Source organism: Myotis yumanensis, unplaced genomic scaffold (genome assembly GCF_028538775.1).
Source record: "Myotis yumanensis isolate MYYU_CA2020_CCGP unplaced genomic scaffold, mMyoYum1.0.hap1 SCAF_1, whole genome shotgun sequence".
Lineage (NCBI taxonomy): Eukaryota > Metazoa > Chordata > Mammalia > Chiroptera > Vespertilionidae > Myotis > Myotis yumanensis.
This window is the reverse complement of record NW_027223752.1, coordinates 184525854-184548721: the sequence shown is the minus strand read 5'-3', so window position 1 is coordinate 184548721 and position 22868 is coordinate 184525854.

Here is a 22868-nt window from a genome sequence, read left to right as displayed (position 1 = left end):
ACTCACTAGGAAATTCTAGTTTTGACATTCATCAGAGCAGAGAGATAGAAGTTCATGCACTATAGAATTTCAGTTATAATTGCTACTTTGTCTCCCAAAGTAGGATTGCTACTAGCACTGAACTTACGTTTATTAGTTATGTTTATCATTTCCACCAACCATGGAATTTTGGTTTTGGAATTTATCATAGCAGAAAGAGGAATGTTCTCATACTATGGTAGCTCAGCTGTAATTAGCTGAGCATTGCTACAAACCAAATGTTGGGAACAGATGCTAAATGCTGATTTTTATTCCTTTTATCTCCTATAGAAAAGATTAGTTTGTTATGAAGAACATGCAGGCCATTCTTCTGGGCTTGAAATAGAAGAAATTGCTCTATCATGAACGTGATAATGACTAATGCAAGATACAGGCTGGCATAATTTGATGTTGTACTTCAGAAGTTTTAGAATATATTAATATTCTACCATTTGTGTTGACCATATTTTAAATATTATATAAGATATATAGCTCATGTATTGTCTGTTTCCTTGGCTTACACCTTAGTCGGTCAATTTCATAAATTCAGAATTTAAAAAATGTTGTCTAGGAACTATATCTAATTTTCATAATTTCCCTTTTATTCACCAGCTTCTTAATGATTTTATTTTTTTAGTTGTAGGTCCCTGGAATTTTCTAAGTGAATACTATTATTCAAGTCTCCAAGTTCTCTGAGGACTGGTAATTAATATGAAATACATCATTTTGCGTTCCAGCCTTTTTATAACATTCAGTGTGATGCTTAGTGCATTCCCTATATTGCTTTCCTCAAAATGACTTTCTATTTTAATTAGTTTACATGACAAAACACTTGTGTGAACTTTCATTATTATCCCATCTTCGATGGCCAATTAAAAAAGGTAAATTTGCATCTTAGCCCTTAAAACTAATGTTAACAAATCTGGGCACAATAGCAGATAAGAAAAGGCACTCTGAATTTAGTTGAGTTGTGGTATTGTTTATAGGGATGTTCAAGTTGAACCTAAACATCGGTATTAATAAGGCCCAGTCTCTTTAAAGCTGTTAGAGCTTTTGTGTCTCTTTGTAATTTAAGAACACATTGGACAGGAAATCCTTGTTAGCATTGGTGCATTGTGCTGTTAGAAGTTTATGTATCTGGTGGAAAGAGCTTTTTAGTAAAAAGCTTGATATTTGAAAAGATGGAGTTCATCATTTATACATTCAACAAATTTTTATTAAGAACTGTTGCTATCCGAAGAGGACCCAGTGCGGAATGAATATGTCTCTGGCCGGCTGGTCCTATGTGGGTTCTTGACTTCGTGCTGGAAAGAGTTCACAGTATGAGTCTAGGTGATTTTGAGAGTATGTTTATTAAAGCGGGGGACAGTGAAACAAAGAAGGGCTTAGACTAGAAGAAGCAACAGGAGACCCTCGGCGAGACTGCTTTGCTTCCCTAGAAATGTGATAGGAAAGAAATGAGCGTAGGCGGGGCTGCTGTCAGCTCACTGAAAAGTCAGAGAAACAGGGCCTTGGAGACCAGTTCAGGGGTAAGTAAGCCTGGGATGCGCTGCCACTGCCCGTTTTCCCCTGGCGCAAGTCTCGTGGGGACCCTTAGAGTTTAGAAGAAAGAAAATTCACTCACAAAGGAGATGTTGGCTTCTTCGTCTTGAGGGGTTTTATCTGCTTTCTAAAGGTGGGGACTTTAGGGGAGGTTTCAGGAGAGATCTCAATAGAATATTCATCAGCTTTTCCAGGTGTGTCCTTTCAGGGTCAAGGTCTCCACTGATTGGCTGGCAGCAGGGCCGGGGGTCATTAGACATTGCAGCTGATCCTGGTGTCATCCACCTGGTTTTGCTGCTTTTCTGGGCCTGGAGCTGAAATACGACTGAGGTCTAGATGTTACCTTTAGGGAAGAAAGGTCAGGGGATGGTCCAAATCGCATGACCAGCAATATGCCAGGGGAAGAAAGACCACCTTAGGGGTGAAGTCCAACACCAGTGTTTTTTGTTGTTGTAGTTTGTTTGTTTTTAAAATATATTTTATTGATTTTTTTACCGAGAGGAAGGGAGAGGGATAGAGAGCTAGAAACATGGATGAGAGAGAAACATCGATCAGCTGCCTCCTGCACACCCCCTACTGGGGATGTGCCCGCAACCAAGGTACATGCCCTTGATCGGAATCGAATCTGGGACCCTTCAGTCCACAGGCCGACGCTCTATCCACTGAGCCAAACCGGTTAGGGCCCAACACTAGTTTTGCCCGTTGCGAGGCACCCAGGACTTTCCACCCTGGTGACCTCCAGTATCTGGCTGAAAATTAGTTTCCCTGTTCCCCTTGCCTAGATTCTTCCTGCCTCACTGTGATATGCTAACTAATGACCTCGTAACTGATAATACAAGAAAGAGTCTTGGCTATCATGGAGCTAATAGGTGGAGACAACAAAGGAATGAACAAATATAAGGTCATTCTGGTAGAAGCAGTCCTATAAAAACACCAGGGAATGGAACAGAGAGTGATTGATGGAGTGCCAGAGAAACTTTTTGAGAAAATGGCATTAGAGCTGAAATTAAAAAAAAAAAAAAAAAAAAAAAGGGAAACAAGGGTGCAAAAATCCGAAAGAGTAGAGATATGACTGGATTAAGGGAGTGCATGGTGCACAATCAGGTTGGAGAAGTAAGCAAGGACCAGATCATGGGTGCTCTTGTGGGCGATAGCAAGGACTGCTTCTTATTCTAAATTGTAATTGAAAGCCACTGGGGAGTTTTAAGCAGAGGAGAGAGAGAATCTGATGAATCCTAAGAGGATTCTTTGAACACTCATTTATCTGCATCACCAGGGGAAAACAGACAGTAGCATGGGCAAGAATGAGGATCACCACACTTCTTCACATACTTGAAAAGCTGGAAATGCTAATTCAGCTGGGAGTTGTTGCTACTTTGGACCATATTGGCCTTATGCTAAACATACGCATATAAACCCACAGGCATTATATAAATATATTAAAATTTTTTTCTTTGGTTAATACTCACCTAAGGATATTTTTTCCATTGATTTTTAGAGGGAATAGAATGGAGAGAGGAAGGAGCAGTGAGAGAGAGAGAGAGAGAGAGAGAGAAAAACATTGATGTGAGAGAGACACATTGATTGGTTGCCTCCTGAACATGCCCTGACCAGGGCTGGGGGTTGAACCTTCAACTGAGATGTGCCCTTGACTGGGAATTGAACCTGAGACCCTTCAGTGCTGGGCCGATGCTCTAACCATTGAACAGCTCTGGCCAGGGCACCCACAAATTTTATTTGGTGAATGTCTGGAACTCTTATTAATGTGATTCTTTCTGATGCCTTCACTCATTTTTCTGATTTTTTTTGTCTGTCAGGCCCTTTTGAGGTTTCTTATTTCCCTGTGTCTCACCTACATCAGAAAACATTTCCCTCAGAAGGATTTCTCTTTCTTTAAACCTGTCAAAAGTCTGTTGTGGAGATTAATTTCTCTAAATGGGAACAGGTAAAGGTGGAAATGAGAAAGTGTAATGCATCTAGTCAGATAATAGTAAACCATATTAAAGAAACACTAGAACTTCATAGTAAAAACAGGTTTCTTTAAATTGGCAAAACAGATTTATTCAGGCACCGTTGCAACAGGAAAAAGAGATGTCGTTGTAACACTATGCTCAGTTCTGAGTACGACAAGGAAAAGTTGGGATTTAGAGGCAAGGAGCAGGGTGGGGGGTCAGTATGGAAAATTACTAAGAGGAAATATCAGGCATAGATGAGGTTCTGGCTAAACTGACTTGACGGGATTCTTGCTGAAGGCAGGCCAAGGTCATCAGATATCACCTGCAGATGGCGAGAGATGAGGAATTTGATCACATATCTAAGTGATCAGATATGTAGGGTGGGGGAGTCTCCCTAAACTGATAGGATTCTTGCTGAACTGGGCGATGCTGGCCCAACAAGGAACACTGAGGCCTACTTGAAAAGAGGGGTTAGAGCAGTGGTTCTCAACCTTCCTAATGCCGAGACCCTTTAATACAGTTCCTCATGTTGTGATGATCCCCAACCATAAAATTATTTTTGTTGCTACTTCATAACTGTAATTTTGCTACTGTTTTGAATTATAATGTAAATATCTGATATGCAGGATGTATTTTCATTGTTACAAATTGAGCATAATTAAAGCATAGTGATTAATCACAAAAACAATATGTAATTATATATGTGTTTTCCGATGGTCTTAGGTGACCCCTGTGAAAGGGTTGTTCGACCCCCAGGTTGAGAACCACTGGTTTAGAGGCACTGGACTGCAGTCTGTTCAGAGTCTTTGTCAACCAGGAAGAAACAGTCACACATGTATTGCTCCCTTTTTACTGCTAACATGAAGAGGAAGGATTCATCTTGTGCATATTGCAGGGTCCAGGAAAAATCACCCTATGATATTTATTCAGAGGCAATAGCATTAAGAGGACATTAAGGGCAATCCTAAGGGGAAAAGGAATGCTTATAGGAAAGCCACATGCATTTTCTGAAGGAGGCATGAAAAGGAGAAGCACTAAGCCAGTTAAATCTTCCATATCTTAAGGACCTGGGAAGGAGTAGGTAAGTATTATCAGAACCACTAAGGGCTTCATTTTATTCTAGGAAAATGAATTGTGGTGCCTGCTGCACCCACAACCCTTGCACAACTCTACCTGTGACCCTCACCTCCATACAGCATATATGAAAAAATGAGCCCAAACAGCCATATTTTATATTATGACCCTGCCCCTGTCGCTACAGGTGTTGGATTAGGAGTACTTGCTCTAATGGCAGCCAATGCATAGGTCTGTGCATAACCTATGGCATGCACAGTTGAAATGATGACATGGACCAGCAATTTCTAACCTTTTTCATTGCATTGCACACATAAACTAAATGCTAAAATGTTGCAGCGTACTAATAAATATATTTGTTGCTGATCTGACAAAAAATAGGTATAATTTTGATTCATTCACACTGGATAGTTATTGTTATGTTGGCTGTTGTCATTTTTTATATTTGACAATCTAAGACAGCGGTTCTCAACCTGTAGGTCGCACCCCCTTTGGAGGTCGAACGACCCTTTCACAGGGGTCGCCTAAAACCACCGGAAAACACATATATAATTACATATTGTTTACAGTAGCAAAATTACAGTTATGAAGTAGCAAGGAAAATAATTTTATGGTTGGGGGTCACCACAACATGAGGAACTGTATTAAAGGGTCGCGGCATTAGGAAAGTTGAGAACCACTGATCTAAGAGAAAAGAGGTCAGTGACCCTGACTAAATAGTCAGGTATTACATGTTTTAAAAAATCTTGTGGCACACCTGTTGTAAATTGCTGATCTGGGCCAATCAAACACTTCCTACAATTTACATGAATTGAAAAAAGAGAAAATCAGGCAAAATGGGTTTGAAGGTGACGATGCCTAGAGAGAAGCCCTTGAGGTAGATTTGGAGCCATGTATAAGGGTTTAGATTTAGGTCTAGGAAAGGGCAGGACAATCTAAGTTATCAATAGAAGCTGTCAGGTGGAGAAAAGTTCTAGAATATAGAAAGAGAAAAACTAGGTTAGTTGGTGTAGTGGATTAGATTAAAGATTGCTACAAACATTTTGTTTTATCCAAAGGTGAGGCCTATATCTCCTCCCTTTTCATTTGCTGGGCTGGGTGTTTTTTTGTTTGTTTGTTTGTTTTTAACTGCTTGACCAATAAAATACAGAGTGGAAGTGACTTATGCCATTTTGGAACCTCAAGAGATTGTTAATATTCAATTATCATCTGTTCAAATAGTTGCTCTAGGAAATAAGCAACATGCTATGCCACCAGGAGGGCTCAAGGAGAGGCCCTCATGGAGAGGTAAGGCCCCAGACCAGTAGCCGGGGATGAGCTCCCAGCCAGCAGCAACACCCATTGGCCAGCCCTGAGTAAGCCCCACTGGAGGTGTATCTTCTGGGTGCAGCAGAGATGCCCTGCCCAGACTGTAGGTTCACAAGCAAAATAAATGACTGTTGTCAGTATTTTCATTATTTATTATTTTAATTATGGTAAAATACATATCACATAAAATTTATGTTAACCATTTTTAAGTGTACAGCTTTGTCATTAAATATATTCACATCACCATTCATCACCAGAACTCTTTTCATATTGCAAATCTGAAACTATACTTGTTAAACAATGACTCGCTATTCCTCCCCTCCACCCCTCACCTCCCCAGCCCTGGCAACTGCCATTCTATTTATTTATTTATTTATTTATTTATTTACTTACTTACTTATTTACTCAATCCCTCCTCCCTCCACCCTTCCCCTCTGACAGCTGTCAGTCTGGTCCCTATATCTATGTGTCTGTCTCTATTTTGCCTGTTAGTTCATTTTATTCATTAGATTCCACATATGAGTGAAATTATATGGTACTTATCTCTCTCTGACTGCCTTATTTCATTTAGCATAATGCTCTCCAGACCCACCCATGCTGTTGCAAAAGGTAGGATTTCTTTTCTTTTCTTTTCTTTCTTTCTTTTCGTTCTTTCTTTCTTTCCTTTTTTTTTTTTTTTTTACAGCCAAGTGGCATTCCATGGTGTAAATGTGTCACAGCTTTTTTATCCACTCATCTACTGATGGGCACTTGGGTGGCTTCCAAATCTTGGCTATTGTAAATAACATTGCTATGAACTGAGGGGTACATATATTCTTTTGATTTAGTGTTTTGGGTTTCTTTGGATGAATTTCCAGAAGAGGAATCACTGGGTCATAAGGCAGTTCCTGTTAATTTTTTGAGGTAACTCCATATTGCTTTCCACAGTGGCTGCACCAGTCTTCATTCCCTCCAACTGTGCACAAGGGTTCCCTTTTCTCTACATCCTTGCCAATACTTGTTTGATAATTTATTGATGATAGCCATTTGACAAGTGTGAGGTGATATCTCATTGTGGCTTTAATTTGCATTTCTCTGATGATTAGTGATGCTGAGCATCTTTCCATATGTCTATTGGCTACTGTATGTCACACCATCCTACTTTATGTTTCTATGAATTTGACTACTCTAGGTACCTCATATTAATGGAATAATATAGTATTTGTCTTTTTGTGACTAGCTTATTTTACTTAGCATAATGTCCTCAAAGTATATCCATATTGTAGCATGTATCAGAATTTCCTTCTTACTTTTATAGCCAGATAAGATTTCTTTGTATGTATATGTCATATTTTGTTTACTCATTTAGTGGTTGATGGACCCTTGGATTGCTTCCACCTTTTGGTTATTGTGAATAATGCTGCTATAAATATCAATGTACAAATACCTGTTTTCAATTATTTTGGCTACTCAGAAGTGGAATTGCTCACTTCCATTTCTTTCTGAAAAGTGAAAATCAAACTAAGGGATTGCTTGCTTTTCTACTTGTTGTGAGTGTACCAAACTATACCATACTGCCAAACTATACTATATTGTGAAAAGCAGGCAATCCATTTAGCATAGGACACATAGCAAACAAATAACTAAATATACAAATATAAAATTTCTAAATGAAAAATTAAAAATAAAAACTTGACAAAGATTGTCAGTGGATATTATAGGCACTTGTTCCATAAATTAAATTTAACATTCTTAGGCAACATGTGTGGTCAAAATGAGACAATATTTTCAAAGTAATTGAAAATTTAGTGAATTCCAGGTGTTTCAGAGCTTTATATTATAAATACATGTTCACAAAATTAGTTTATTTTTAGATCATAGACCACTTAAAAAATACACACTTTATTTTGTCTCTGACTTCTATGAGTCTTTTGATTCTTGTGATTGTCTTAAGATTCACAGGTTAGCATATATATTGATTTTAATGATTAGCTTTAAGTTCCTATTCTATCTAATCTCTCATCAGTAATAAGATCAGCTACCTTCCATTTGTCTATATCCTGACCTTGATAGACTCTCGGAAAGGGGAAATGAGGGGCATTGCAATAAGTACTAAGTAGAGAAGATCTCAAGTCATAAGAGAGAAAATTGTCATAGCTATTCTCCGAATACTGGAATTGGACATGAGAAGGAGTATGAAGAGTGTTAATATGTGAAAGGGTTTAATGAGTGTGTATGTTACATGTGTTTCTGTGCATTACTTAGACTGTGGGAGCCCAGAGTAACAGTTCTTAACCCTAGCAGCATAACATTAGCATTGCTTGGGGATCTTTTAAAATTACTCATCAGGTCTTACCCCATTGCATCAAGTCAGGATGAGATTCCATCAAATATATATTTTTTAAGTTTCCAGATGAGTCTAATGAGCACTCAGTGTACAGAACAACTGTACAGGGGAATAAAACCTATTTTTGTACATTTTGCACATTCTGCACAAGGCTAACTACCCTATGAGCACGCATTAGACATTAAGGAGGCCTCTATTGAACCAGGTCTTTTAGTAACAGATGAGGCCTCAATTAGATAGCCAGCCACTCTATTCTATAGTGCTTTCAGGTTTCAAGTTCACACAGATAAGATGAACAGTATCCATGACAACAGATGTGATTCATCCATTCCCTTGGTTTCTATTTCCTTTGGGACATTCTGTTTCTTAGGATGACATTTGGGGCAGCTCAGATGCTCTCTCAGCCATGTGGCAGAGCTAGTGATTTGAGCACTTCTTCATCTATACCTTTTTAAATATTATAATCCTAAGGCTATGCCTAATGCATGATATTAGTCTATGTACACTTTTAAAAAATAGTACAATATTTGCATGATTATCATAAAAATAACGATTGATTAATTTATTCTCTAAGCACTTACTAAATATTTGTTGCATAGTCAATACTTAAAGGCTCATGCTTGCCTTCAAGTTTCTTGTATTTAAGTGATAATAATACCTATTTTAGTGCTGGCTGGTGTGGCTCAATTGGTTGGGTGTCATTCCATGCACCAAAAGGTTGCTGGTTCGATTCCTGGTCTGGGCACGTGCCAGGGTTGTGGTCCCCATCCCCAGTGGGAGGCGTGCCAGAGGCAGCAGATTGATATTTCACTGACACAACTATGTTTCTCTTTCTCCCTCTCCCCTCCTCTCTCTATAAAAATCAATGAAAATATACATTAAAAAATAATACCTATTTTATGCCATCAAATCTATTTTATTATTAATATTCTCAAGCTTGTATATGGTACTATATTAGTCAAGGTTTTCTAGAAAAACAGAACCACTAGAATGAGTACATATAAAGAAAGAGATTTATTATAAGGAATTGGCTTACATGATTATATGGAGCTGGCAAGTCCAAATCTGCAGTGTGGGCCAGCAGGCAGAGACCCAGGAGAGCTGATGTCCTAGTTCTAGTCCAAAGGCCAGTAGACTGGAGACTCAGGAGAGCTATAAGTGCAGATGAAATCCAAAGGCAAAGTGCAGAGCAATTCCCTCTTATTTGGGGAGGCAGGTCTTTTTGTCCTATTTGGGCCTTTAACTGATTGGATTTAAATGTTAATCTCATCCAAAAAGGCCCTTCAAGTTGACACATAAAATTAACCATCACAGGTGCCTAGAGAAGATGACGACAATGATGACAGGTACACTAAATTGAGTGCTCACCATGTGCCAGACATGGTGCTACTCAGTTTACACCTTTAATCCTCACATTGACCCTATGAGGGAACTACTGCTACTGTCTTCATTGTGTAGAGGAGGGAAATGAGGCTTATAAAAGCTAAATTACTTGTCCAAGTCACACAGTTAGTAAGGGCCGGTCTTTCAAATTAAACCCAGATCCTCCTGGCTCATAGCGCTCCCCAATAACCACCACAAAGATTCATAAAAAATTTTTTTTTGGGGGGGGGCAGTTTTCTTTCTGTTATCCTCTGAGTTATACTATTAAGGGGGAATGATGTTTTGTTTGTGCCTTACAAAGGAAACATTTTTTTTTAGCATTTACAATGTTTTATTTAATACTAATTTGAAATACTGTGGGCAATTGCATTCTAATGTGTTAACGTCAGAGCAAACACCTATCTTTTTCCACTGGAAAATTTTCATTAAGGTGAAGTGTGCCTCTGCTTCTTCCTATTTGAAGTGGGGAGGAGGTGTTTCTCACTGAAGATTCACAAAGTGCCTTGAGATCCTTCATAACAAAGACTCCAAAGAGTGGTGTTGCTCTGCTGATTTAAATAATCAAGTCAGTCAGCTTTAATCTCTCTGATCAATATAAAATGTTAATCTAGCCTCTTGTAATATTGTCAGGAGAGCTGTGCTGAAAATCAGTTAGAATGGGAATCCTGATCTTACCTATTGTAAGAACTGAGAAAATGAGTTGAGTCACACAAATCACTCTTCAATAGAGAACTTTCTTATCTTTCACATCCCTGGTTTGCTTAGTATTTATTTTGACTAATTAGTTAACTAGCAATCATTAATTAAAAACAACTTTTATTGGGCACTTCTAGTGTGACAGGTGGATAACTATTTGTTTAGGACTTTGTAAAGCAACTTCACATACATCTCGTTTATCCCTGTTCCGAGATGGAGAGTGTTAACTCTTTCCCCATATGTAATTATCATTTTTGTCCATGTTTCAGCTCCCTTTCAAAAGTTACTTTTAATGTAATTGTACTGATGAAGCTGAAGATCCTGGCTCTCTTCAGAGACAAGTTAATAACTGTTGAATTCCAAAATTTTCACTGAAATCCTCCTGCTTGGTCTTCCCATTTTAAGTCAATGAGATTAATTTTTACTATCTGTAATTCTTTTGTTGAACAAATCAGGATTACATTGGTTCTTGTTATTTCCTTCAGAAATATCAATGATCAGATCAGAGTGTCAGATTTTGGGAACATTCTTTATTAGAAAGTGTTATATGATAAGAAGAAAAGTTTATTCAGTTTTTGTAAAATATATTTTTTATTGTTGATAGTTTTACAGATAAACTAAAGAACTTATATACTTATATGCATAGCCCATGGGCATGGGCAGTAAAGTAGAAAAGTTTATTAAGCTTTATCTTGGTATTTAAACGTGATGTTATACATGCGATGATTATATTATAAAAGCACACAAGAGTATTTTTGAAAGGAATGTAAACCTGACCAGCCAATGTTTGCCTAGCCTGGGCCCTATATATTGAAAAACAATGGTAGCTGAAAATGTCTATGATGTGTATGAGAGCACTTTTTTGAACCTGCTCTTTCTCTTCTCTTTAAAGAGAAATATTGTATTCACCATTTCCCACTAACCATATTAATGCTTTGCTTTGGGAAAGGTTGTCAATTAACTGCTGAATCATTTCCAATATACTAGCTTAAACAGATTTGATTCTATTATGAAAATATTGTTCTGCTGGACAAATTATCCTCTCAAGTATTTTATTCCAATTATATGCTATTCATTAGGACTCTTTGTAAGTGTGGCACTCTTTGGGTGCTAAACTATTATGAAAAATAATTAAAATTCTTATTTTCCCTACTAAGAAGAAATCTCTTAATTTTTCTGCTTAAATGTCTATACAAAATTATCATTCTGTCATTTCTCTGTATCTTTTTCTAGCGTATATAATAGTAATAGTTCTTCAATGTTAACATTCCATTCATTTGAATCAGAAACAGAGACAAGATCTAAAGCTTAAAGTCTTTTATGAACACAATTTGGGTAATAATTCCATATGGCTGGAATAGACATCCCATGAGTACATAGAGAAAGAAAATGTGGCTGAGAAGGTACATTAGAGCCAGTTTGTAATATGGCTCATGTGTAAGCTTTGTAGGAAAAGTGCTGCTTGCAGCTGTTGAATATCCCACACTTTGAAATTAGTCTGCATTAGGCACAGTACCTAGCACACAGTGGGTGCTTATGAAATATTGAAGCGAAAACAACTGGCAAGACACCAAAGTTTTATAGAACATTATTAAGAATCATATCAAAATTAATGTCTTAGTCCTTTTTTAGTAGCAAAACTAGTTTTGGGAAGAAAATTTAAAGGGATATTGAAGAACAATTACTTAGATATCAATATAAGGAAGAACAAGGTTTTTGAAATAACATTTAGTGTAGTGCCTAGTGAATAGGGAATGGTTCAAGAGATATTGGATAAATGAAAGCGTACATTGTGTGTGTGTGTGTGTGTGTGTGCATATGCATTCAAACTTTCATCACACTGATAAATGTTAAATAAGTAAAAACGAAAGCTTAATATATTTAAATATATTCACATAAAACTCAACATTTAATTTTGAAAAACCTAATGGGAAGCCAGATTCAACAAAGCTTATTCTTTATTTTTATCCCCTCTGTTAAGCATTCTGACAGCTTCCTTGAAATCTCAAGTTCCCCAATGCAATACTATAATAATTTAGGGAAGAAAAATCCAAAAGATGGTGTTGAAAAATAATTAGCATTTAACTGAATGTGAATACAAGCATGAAACAATGTCCCAGGGGCAGTAGATATGAAAAAGACTTAATGAAGAGGAGAAGCGTAACAATGATCAGAAAAACAAAAAGATAACACGTTTTAGACCTCAGGTTCTAGTCTTTGAAATTCCACTGAAAGTTTCCATGACAGAGTGGCTTGTGGGGTACCTGAACACATCTGCTTTATTTGTTTGGTTTTGGAAAATTTAAAAGTAACCTTGGGGCTATGTAAAACAATAACTTTAAACCTTACTGCTTGTTTTTCTACTCTTTCCTTCTTGTTTATATGGTCTCACGCTGTGTTAATTCCCTTCTCTGTGGGTGTCTCAAGCCAGCCGACTCCAGAGGCTGAGTCTAAAGTTAAACCTCATGTAGGTAGAATTTTGTAGAATTGTTTGGAGTATGCTAGAGTTTGCTTTTGTCATAAAAATCAAAGGAAAAGAAGACAACATTTAAATTTTGCTAAGCTATTAATTCACTTTTACAATCACACCATGCTGTGGGGGAAAAATACTCAAATGCTCATCTCCAGCTTAGATCTTTTGTGACTACTTCAGTGCCACATTTTTGTGCATAGCTATAGGACTTTTCTGTTTAGGTTTTCTGCTAAAACTTTGCCCTCTTCTACAAACCAAACTTTGTACTCTACCAATCAACTAACGCCCTGGTTACAAATTTTAGAATAGTTTTTCCTTCTTTTTCTTTCTCTGTTCACAATCTGTTACTTTGTATTATTACTTTTCCTTTGAAATACTTCCAATTTAAAATTAAATATTTAAATACTTCCAATCTTACTCTGTAGTCTGAAATGTCTTCAGTAATTAATTGTTCATTTAAAAGATTTTTCAGGAAAATGAAGGTAATAATAGGATTGTTGTAAGTTTTAAATGAAATAATGTATGCAAGAATATGTAGTATATACAAGATGCTTAGTAAGTGATCTTTACTAATATGTTTTTCTAATCAAAACTTTTCACTGTCTTGTTGCCTCCAGAATAAAGTCTGGAAATTCAGACTGATATTCAAGATCATGAGAGTTTGGCTCTAGCTACCTACATCAAATTATTTTTCATGAATCTCTAATTATTATTTAATTACACACATCTCTTTATGCCATGAACAGTCCATATTCATCCCAACATTTCTGCTCCTTGTTCCTGGGGAATCCTACTTCCTCTAATTAATCATATGTTCCAAGTTTCAAGTCCAGTTTTGCCACCTCTATGGACCTTCCTTTACCTGTTCTAGGTGGAGGAGATAGAGCAATGAACAAGGTCTCTGCTCTCATTGTCTCTGCTATCAGGATGCTTAGTGGGGGAACAGATAATAACCAGATCAACAAAGAAATAAAATCATATATACATGCAATGAAATATTATTCAGCCTTAACAATGTACAAGGAACATCATGCTAAGTGAAATAAGTCATTCACAAAAAAGACAAAATAGTGCATGATTTCTTATTTATGAAATCCTAGAGTAGGCAAATTCACAGAAACAGAAGTAGAATGGTGATTTCCAGAGACCGGGGAAAAGGGGAAAAAGGAAGTTGGTATTCAATGAGTACAGAATTTCAGTTTTGTAAGATCAAAATGTTCTAGAGATCTGTTGCATAACAATGTGCATGTAGTTAACAAACTGTACTGTACATTTTAAATGATTAAGGTGACAAATTTTATGTTTTGTGTTTCTTGCCATAGTAAAAAAAATAATTGAGATAGTCTCAGCCAATTAAAAGTGTTGTTAAGAAGATAAAACAGGATAACAGGATACTTAGAGGCGATGCTATTTTACAAAGCCTGTGTGAAGACTTTTGAGCTGAGACTTGAATGATGACATGGATCAGTCACGAGAGTGAGGGCAAAGGTCATGGGGCTGAAACAAATTTGCTCTATTCAGGAATGATGAGCAAAGTAACCTTCAGAGGACACACAGTGAATTTGTTGAGGAAGGCAGACACTAGATTTTGTAGCGACTGGTGGGCTATGGAAAAGAGACTGCATTTTATTTAAATGTGACAGAAATTTATCAGAAAATTTTAAGCAGTGGATGATATGGTCTGATTTACAGTTTTTAAAAAGTCAGCTAGCTAAAACGAGGAAACATTCATAAAGGTAAATACAGAAGCACCAGTTAGAACGCATTTACACTGGAATACAGATGATGGTGACATGGACTAGAACTCAGGAGTGAGGTTGTCAGAACTGGAATATGGTTTGAGGTAACAACAACTGGATTTATACATGGATTAGATGTGGGGGGTGGAGAAAAAAGAATTAAGGATGACTCCAACGGGAGAAATTGTAAGAGAAAAAGATTTGGGTTTGAGGGAGTAAGAAGTTAAAGGTTCAGTTTTAGCTTGTTAAGGTTTTTTTTTTTTTTAAATATCTGTATTAAGATATAATTCACATACCATAAAATTCACACAACATTTAGAGTGTACAATTCAAGGATTTTTTTTAGCATATTCACAGAGTCATGCAATCAACACCATAATCTAAGTTAAGAGCGTTTTTATCACTTCAAAAAGAAACCTATACCTATCCTGCCTCTGGGCAACCACTAACCTACTTTCTGTCTCTATACATCTCTCCAACCTTGGCATTAAATATTAAGGGATGCTATACAGTGTGGCCTTTTCTGGCTGAATTCTTTCACTTAAGGTAATGTTTTCAAGGTTCATTTGTGTTGCAGCAGGTATCGATCAGTACCTCAATCCTTTTTATTGCTGAATAATATTTCAGCATATAGATATACCTCATTTTGCTTATCCATTCATCCGTTTATGGAAATTTGGGTTATTTTTTACCTTTAGCTATTATAAATAATGCTGCTATAAATATTCTTGTACAAGTTTTTGCTTTGGACATATGTTTTTATTCCCGCCCCCCCCCCCCCCCCCCCCCCCAGTATATAACCAAAAGTGGGATTGTGGGATTAAAAAGTATCTCTATATTTAACATTTTGAGAAATCACCAAACTATTTTCCAAAGTGGCTGCACCATTTAATAGTCCCAGCAGTAATTGGTAAGGGTTCTAATTCCTTCACATTTTCTTGCCAACACCTATAACTGTCTGTATTTTCATTGTAGCCATTCTAGAGAGTGTGAAGCAGTACCTCATGGTTTTGATTTGCATTTCCATAATGACTAATGATGTTGAGCATTTTTCATGTGCTTACTGGCCATTTGTATATCTTCTTTGGAGAAATGTCTATTCAAATCCTTTGCCTATTTAAATTTTTTTTTGTATTGCTGAGTTGTATGGCTTCTTTATATATTCTAGGTACAAGCTCCTTGCCAGATATATAATTTGCAAATAATTTCTCCTATTCTTTGGGTGGTATGTCCACTTCTATGATAGTATTGCTTGCAGCACAGTTTTAAATTTTGATGTATTCTAATTTATTTTTTTTCTTTTGTCATTTTTGCTTTTTAGTGGCATACTAAAGAAATGGCCAGGTTAAATTTTAATGACTTACTAGACATCCAAATGGAGGTAGCAAGTAGGGAGTTGCATAAGAAGCTGGATTTTAGAGGAGAGATCAAATTGGATAGAAATTGGGGTGTCATCAATGTATATATAGACAGTATTTAAAACCTTGGGAGTTGATGGGATCACTCAGAGAGAAAGAGACCGTAGAAGTAGAAAAGTCCTGAAGGATAAAGTTTATCATCATCACAGATAGCACTGAGTTGAGTGTGTGCCCTAGAGTACTGGGTAAACTACCAATTTAAAAACAAACAACCCCAAGCAGCTAAGTAAACACTAAGACTGCCCTGTTAGGTGTAGGGCAGGTAACTTCCCCAAAGAGATAGTGAGATGGTTTCCATGTTGTGGCCATTACAGTGAAATAGACTTTTCTGAAATAAACGACAACAGGGTTTTATCCACATGTTGTTAACTTCCTAGGAAGTTTCTAACACTGAGATTACTCCGCTGCTCAAAACCCTGTATAAAATGTGCATACTGATCAAAGGGGCAAACATAATTCAATCCAGCCCGTTTAAGCTAACAAATAATTTAGTAGAGAAAATCAGAATCTCAGAGAATCCTTGACAGGTCTGAAGAAATAGGCATCAGGCTAAATTAGCAGGACCCATGTCCAGAACCAACCACCCACTCGCTGATAAGCCAACCATTGCTGCCGCCTCTGACCCCAGAGGCACGCTGCAGAACTTGCCTCCAGTGGGAACTGCCACCGTCATTTCTGCCACAAGCAAGACATGAGATGCCAGGAACTCAGCTTCTCTAAAATTGCTGGATGCCAGGTACTCAACTTCAAATCAGCTTTTACTGCTACCCGCTACAGCAAGCTACTCAGCTGACACTTGCGCCAGGAAAATAAATGCCTAGCACGTTGCATGTTTTCTCACATTATGAATTGAAACCTCACGTGGGTGCATCTGATTGGTGGGACCAAGGTTGTGTGCTTGCAGATCCTAGATGCCTAGGATGGTGGAAAAGGAGTGTTCAGGGTTTTATAATGAAAAGCAAAACTCACCGTGGAGAAACTCATGAAATGTAGAGGATATTCAAAAGATAATGGGAGACCACGCTTGAGCGGTCTCCACTAGAATGTGCATGCACACTTGCAGCACTTTGCTATTATCCAGATATCATCTAATTGATACATGTTAGTTAAAATTCCTCAATTGTGAAGTGACAATTTCTCATTTAAATATAACACATTGTGAACTATATTTGTGAATTCACAGTTTACCAGCTATTTGCATTTTTTTTTAGAACAGGCCTCAGAATTGGATGGGAAGTTGGTATGCATATGGAATGTTCTACTCATTTTAATATACATGACCAACTCAGTGACCTTGCATTATGGAACATTAATAATGTCTCTTCATAGAGAAAGAAATTTAATGATGTTAGTCATTTAATGAGATCTATGTGCATTATTTTTGTCTGTGAGATATCTGACAAAGAAAAGTCACCATAAAGATACAGTACTCACCATTAATTTATTATAAATCTTTAAAATAGCAATTTAATGGGATTGAATAAAACAATAATTTTGTTTTGCTTAGCCATTGATTTTTGTTTTGCTCATCTTTATTGAGATATAATTTACATAAAAGTAAATTATGTTTGATAGATTTTGACAAATATATTCACCCAAATAATCCCCAGCTGCAATCAAGGTAGAGAACCTTTTCCATAACCCCCCAAAGTTCCTTCATGCCCCTTTAAATCATCCCCACCTCGTCAGCTTTATGAATCCACTAATCTACTTCCTATCACTATAAATATTGATTATTTCAAATTACTGAGGCATCATTTACATACAAGATAAGGCATCCATTTTAAGTGTGCAGTTTGCTACAGTGATGGATTTTCAAAAAGTAAAATTACTCTCTAATGCTTTGCTCTTGAATTCTCAGCTGTATTTATTCAACTTAAAAAAAACTTACCAATCATTTGGTTATATAGGAAAGCATTAAATAAGTTCTCTTTAATGTCATACACACGGATTCACACAGAATCACGTTCTGTACACAAGCTCCTGTGATACCACAATATTCTTGATTCGTAAACTATTCTTGAAAAATTACTGATACAAAGGGCAGAGAAAACAGATATAAAACTAAGCTACTGATTTAAAACCAAGCTATTAGCTACTGCCACATACCCATGAATTATAAGGTCACTGAAATATAGATATTATTTATTTATTGTTTAAAGTATTACATATGTCTCCTTTTCCCCCGATTGACACCATTCCCCCCCCCCCCCCCCCCGCCTCTCCCGCCCAGCAGCACAAGCCCCACCGCCCCAGTGTCCTTGTTGATTGGTTATGCTAACATGCATGCATACAAGTCCTTTGGTTGATCTCTTATCTCCCCCCCACCCCCACCTCCCTTGCCTTCTCTCTGAGGTTGGACAGTCTGTTCAGTGTTTCTCTGTCTCTGGATCTATTGATCTATTTTTGTTCATCAATTTATGTTGTTCATCATAACACACATATGAGTGAGATCATGTGATATTTATCTTTCACCCACTGGCTTATTTTGCCTGGCATAATGCTCTCCAGGTCCATCCATGCTGTTGCAAATGGTAAATATTCCTTCTTTTTTACAGCAGTGTAGTATATATTTTGTAGATGTACCACTGTTTTTTAATCCACTCATCTGCTGATGGGCTCTTAGGCTGTTACCAAATCTCAACTATTATAAATTGTGCTGCTATGAACATAGGGGTGCATATGTCCTTTCTGATTGGTGTTTCTGGTTTCTTGAGATATATTCCCAGAAGTGGGATTAGTAGGTTGAATGGGAGTTCCATTTTTAATTTTTTGAGGAATCTCCATACTGTTTTCCACAGTGGCTGCACCAGTCTGCATTCCCACCAGCAGTGCAGGAGGGTTCCTTTTTCTCCATATCCTTGCCAGCACTTGTCGTTCATTGATTTGTTGATGATAGCCATTCTGACAGGTGTGAGATGGTACTTCATTGTTATTTTGATTTGCATCTCTAGGATGATTAGTGACTTTGAGCATGCTGGGCCTTCTGTTTGTCCTCTTTCAAAAAGTGTCTATTTAGGTCCTTTGCCCATTTTTTTTTTATTGGATTGTTTATCTTCCTTTTGTTAAGTTGTATGAGTTCCCTGTAAATTTTGGAGATTAAACTCTTGTCGGAGATAGCATTGGCAAATATGTTCTCCCATGCAGTGGACTTTCTTGTTTTGTTGATGGTTTCTTTTGCTGTGCAGAAGCCTTTTATTTTGATGTAGTCCCATTTGTTTATTTTCTCCTTAGTTTTCATTGCCCTAGGAGCTGTGTTGGTAAAAATATTGCTATGACATATGTCTGATATTTTGCTGCCTATGGAGTCTTCTAAGATTTTATGGTTTCCCATCTTACTTTTAAGTCCTTTATCCATTTTGAGTTTATTTTTGTGTATGGTGTAAGTTGGTGATCTAGTTTTATTTTTTTGCATGTATCTGACCAATTTTCCCAACACCATTTATTGAAGAGACTGCCTTGACTCCATTGTATGCTCTTGCCTCCTTTGTCAAATATTAATTGAGCAATTGGGTTGATTTCTGGGTTCTCTGTTCTGTTTCATGGTCTATATGTCTGTTCTTGTGCCAGTACCAGGCAGTTTTGAAAACAGTGGCTTTGTAATATAGCTTGTTATTGTGATCTCTCCAACTTTGTTCTTCTTTCTCAGGATTACTGCAGCTATTTGGGGTCGTTTTTTTTTTCTTCCAGATGAAGTTTTGGAGAGTTTGTTCTGAAATATAGATATTAATGGTATTCCTAACTAATCACTCCTATAAAATTATTTTTAGGAATGTAGAGTATAAATCTTTAGTAAAAAAAATGAATAAATAAATAAATATACACAGTTAGTGGCTTAGTTTGATGTGAGTGGGAGAGGTGGATAGAGTACATGTTATCCAGGGAATTTCACTAATGATACGATTCTGAAAAAGCTTATTTGAAGCCATTAGCATGTTTTATGAGTTATTGATTTCTAAATGTCTTCCCAGTTTGGCAAAAGAATCAGGTCTTAGAGGACAATGGCAGCTAATCCTTTTTGTCAGGTAGGATGGGTAATGGATTAAGCATAGTCCAGCTCCCTGAATGTGAAGTGACTAGAATGGTTTTCCATGGTGTGGTATCCCAATCTACATGTGCGCTATAGTAATAAATGCTGGGAGCAAATTATTGTAGTTTAGACATTTGTAGCTCCTGAGAAAATTTTCAGGAAGGGGCTCTCAAACCATTTAAAATTTGCAAAATAAACAATAATAGCAATTGTACAATCAACCAATAACCATTGAATTATCTGTCAGTTCCTTTTAACAAACATGTATGTGATACTCTGTATGAAGTACCACTTAAGGGTATGGTGATATGCGGATGAAGGAGGGCTTCTGCTTTTGAGTTCCTACTTCAGACAGGCAGGAGAGAGAGGAAATGTTAAGTAAATAACTGTAGCATGGGGTGTGAAGTTCTAGATTGTCATGGCAGCAGGGATAAAGAACACTGGATTTAGGCTGAGAGAATCAGAAAAAGCTTTCCAAAGGAGATGATATTTTTGTTAAGTCAAGGGGGATCAGCAGAAATTAGCCAGAGAAAGTAGAGTCTATGTGGCTGTATTCCTAAGAAATCTCCCATTATTAAAAGTCACATTATAACTGCTGCAATGAAAGAATATAGGTAGAAAAAGATAGCTAGAGATCTTCAAGATTGTAATAGTTAGGTATTTATTCTTCTGCAGAGATTTTAATAATGATGATATCTCTATTGTTACAGGGGCATGTTTATAATATAAATAACAATCAAAATCAAAATTAAAATGGGCAACATCAAAACTAAACATTTTTGCATTTGCTCTTTGTCCACACAGCCTGAATTCCTTCTGTTGTTGAGTCCTGACTTCACAACGATGTTTGCAGCATTGATCACAACTGCCAAAGGTTAAAAAAAAAGAACCCAACAACAGAAGTCCAAAGAAAGATGTTGGCAGAGCATCTGGCCATGCACTCAAAGCAGGCATGTGTTTCCATGCTTTGCACAAGTCCCCTCCTGAGCTTTTAATTCCCAATAGAGATTGACTTGCAATCAATAATAGTTTACACAATGCAAAGTAGGTTTCATACTTAATTGATTGCATTATCTCTGATTCCCATTATGAAAGCTTTTTCTGTTGGAGAAATGCCTGAAGTTTGGTGTGACTGGAGCATCAAATACATCTGGGGTAATTTATGAGAGTAAGGCTGGACAAATAGCCAGATCATGGCCTCTGTCTGCCATGTTAAGATTTTGGATTTTATTCTGAAAGCAATGAAGGGTGATTGGCTGATGCATTCCAGGGAGGGTTGAAAGATAGCGTAAGATTTGAATTTAGAAAAATATCCCTGGCGGCAGTGTGAAGTATAGATTAGAGTGTCAGGGAGTGGTGACAGAGGCCATTAGGAGGCTATCAGGATAATGAGGGCCTAAAGTAAGGCAGAGGAAAGCAAAGGAGGGAATAATTTAGAGAGATAAGAGCATTGAACGATTTTACTTAGTGACAAACTAGATGTTCGTGTGTGGGGCAATGTGAATGTGTGTGGCACTGTGAGTATCAATGTGTCTGATTGGGTATGGGGTGTCTACATTACCTCCTATCCTCCTGATTTAGAGCTACCAGGTGAGATACAAGTGATAGGTGAAGAAGCAGGAACAGGATTCTTCCAGGGGAGTGGTGGAAGAAGATGGCTCATTTACGAATTCAAGGTACATATGGGATAGCTAAGAGAAAAGACTTAATAGGTAGGCCTGAAAATCAGGGACTTAAAAGTACAAATACAGGATTTTAGAAAATAAAATTCAATTTAAAATTTTAATCAAAATAAAATGTACACGTAGTTAAAAGCATAAAATCGTCCATAATGGCTTACAAAAGACCATGATTACAATGTGGCAATAATCAACTTATTGCCTGTCAGGTCCAAATCTATCCCTCATTGCCTGCTTTACAAGTTGTCTCCAGCCTGGGGCAGGCTCTCACTCTCATGGTTATATTCTAGACCTTGTGATTAGAAATAACTGCAAACTCTTAATAATCTCAATTTCTTATACTCCAGCCTCTATTCTGTATCTCCTCTCAGCTCACTGCTGCCATCCTTAGACCTCCCCTGGGACCAACAGGTCATTGATCCACTACCTTTAAACTGTCTCTCTCCTTGGGACACCTCCATTCCCTTCTTACCCAGTCTAATTCATGGGTAATCATAACAATCTCCCTTATATTTACTCTTGACTCCCTTGCTCCATCTCTTCCTTCATTGTACTGCTTCACGAAATTATAGTTGGGTCAAGTCCTTCTTTCTCTGAGCCTACAGCCATGCAGCTCAGCATTTCTGGAGAAAAACTTGCAACACGCTGACTGGTTCACAATTCAGTATGTAAACCTCAACTGGGTCCTTAATGCTGCCAGGCAATTGCAGCAGCTCATTCAGTCTCCCATACAACTACTTCACATTTTTCTTTCGCCCTCAAGCCTATAACCCTTTCTTCCCTGTTGTCACTCTCAACTTCCTCACCAAGACAATGGAAGGAATTAATAGAAAGCTTCCATGAAAGGTCCACCACCATATCTGCCTTCCTGCCTATTAGCTCAGTTATGCTCTAGCTTAAGTCAGCCTATCCACTTGTGCACTTGGTCCTTTTCCCTCTTGCTATACAGACATTTATTTAACAATTCCATCTTCTACATAGTTTCTTTGCTCTCTACTAGAGCATTTCTATCTCCCAGAACATCTTTCATATAAAATAATATCTTCTCCTGGCCTCATTCTCTCAATAGTTAACCCTTTTTCTTTAATCCCTATTACTGTAAAACTTCCTAGAAGAGTTGTCTACATTGGCTGTTTTCATTTTCTCTTCTCTTCTCCATTTTTTCCTTCAACTCCTTCCAATCAGGATGGTTCCCCCAGCATTCCAAAGAATTGACTCTTGTCAAGG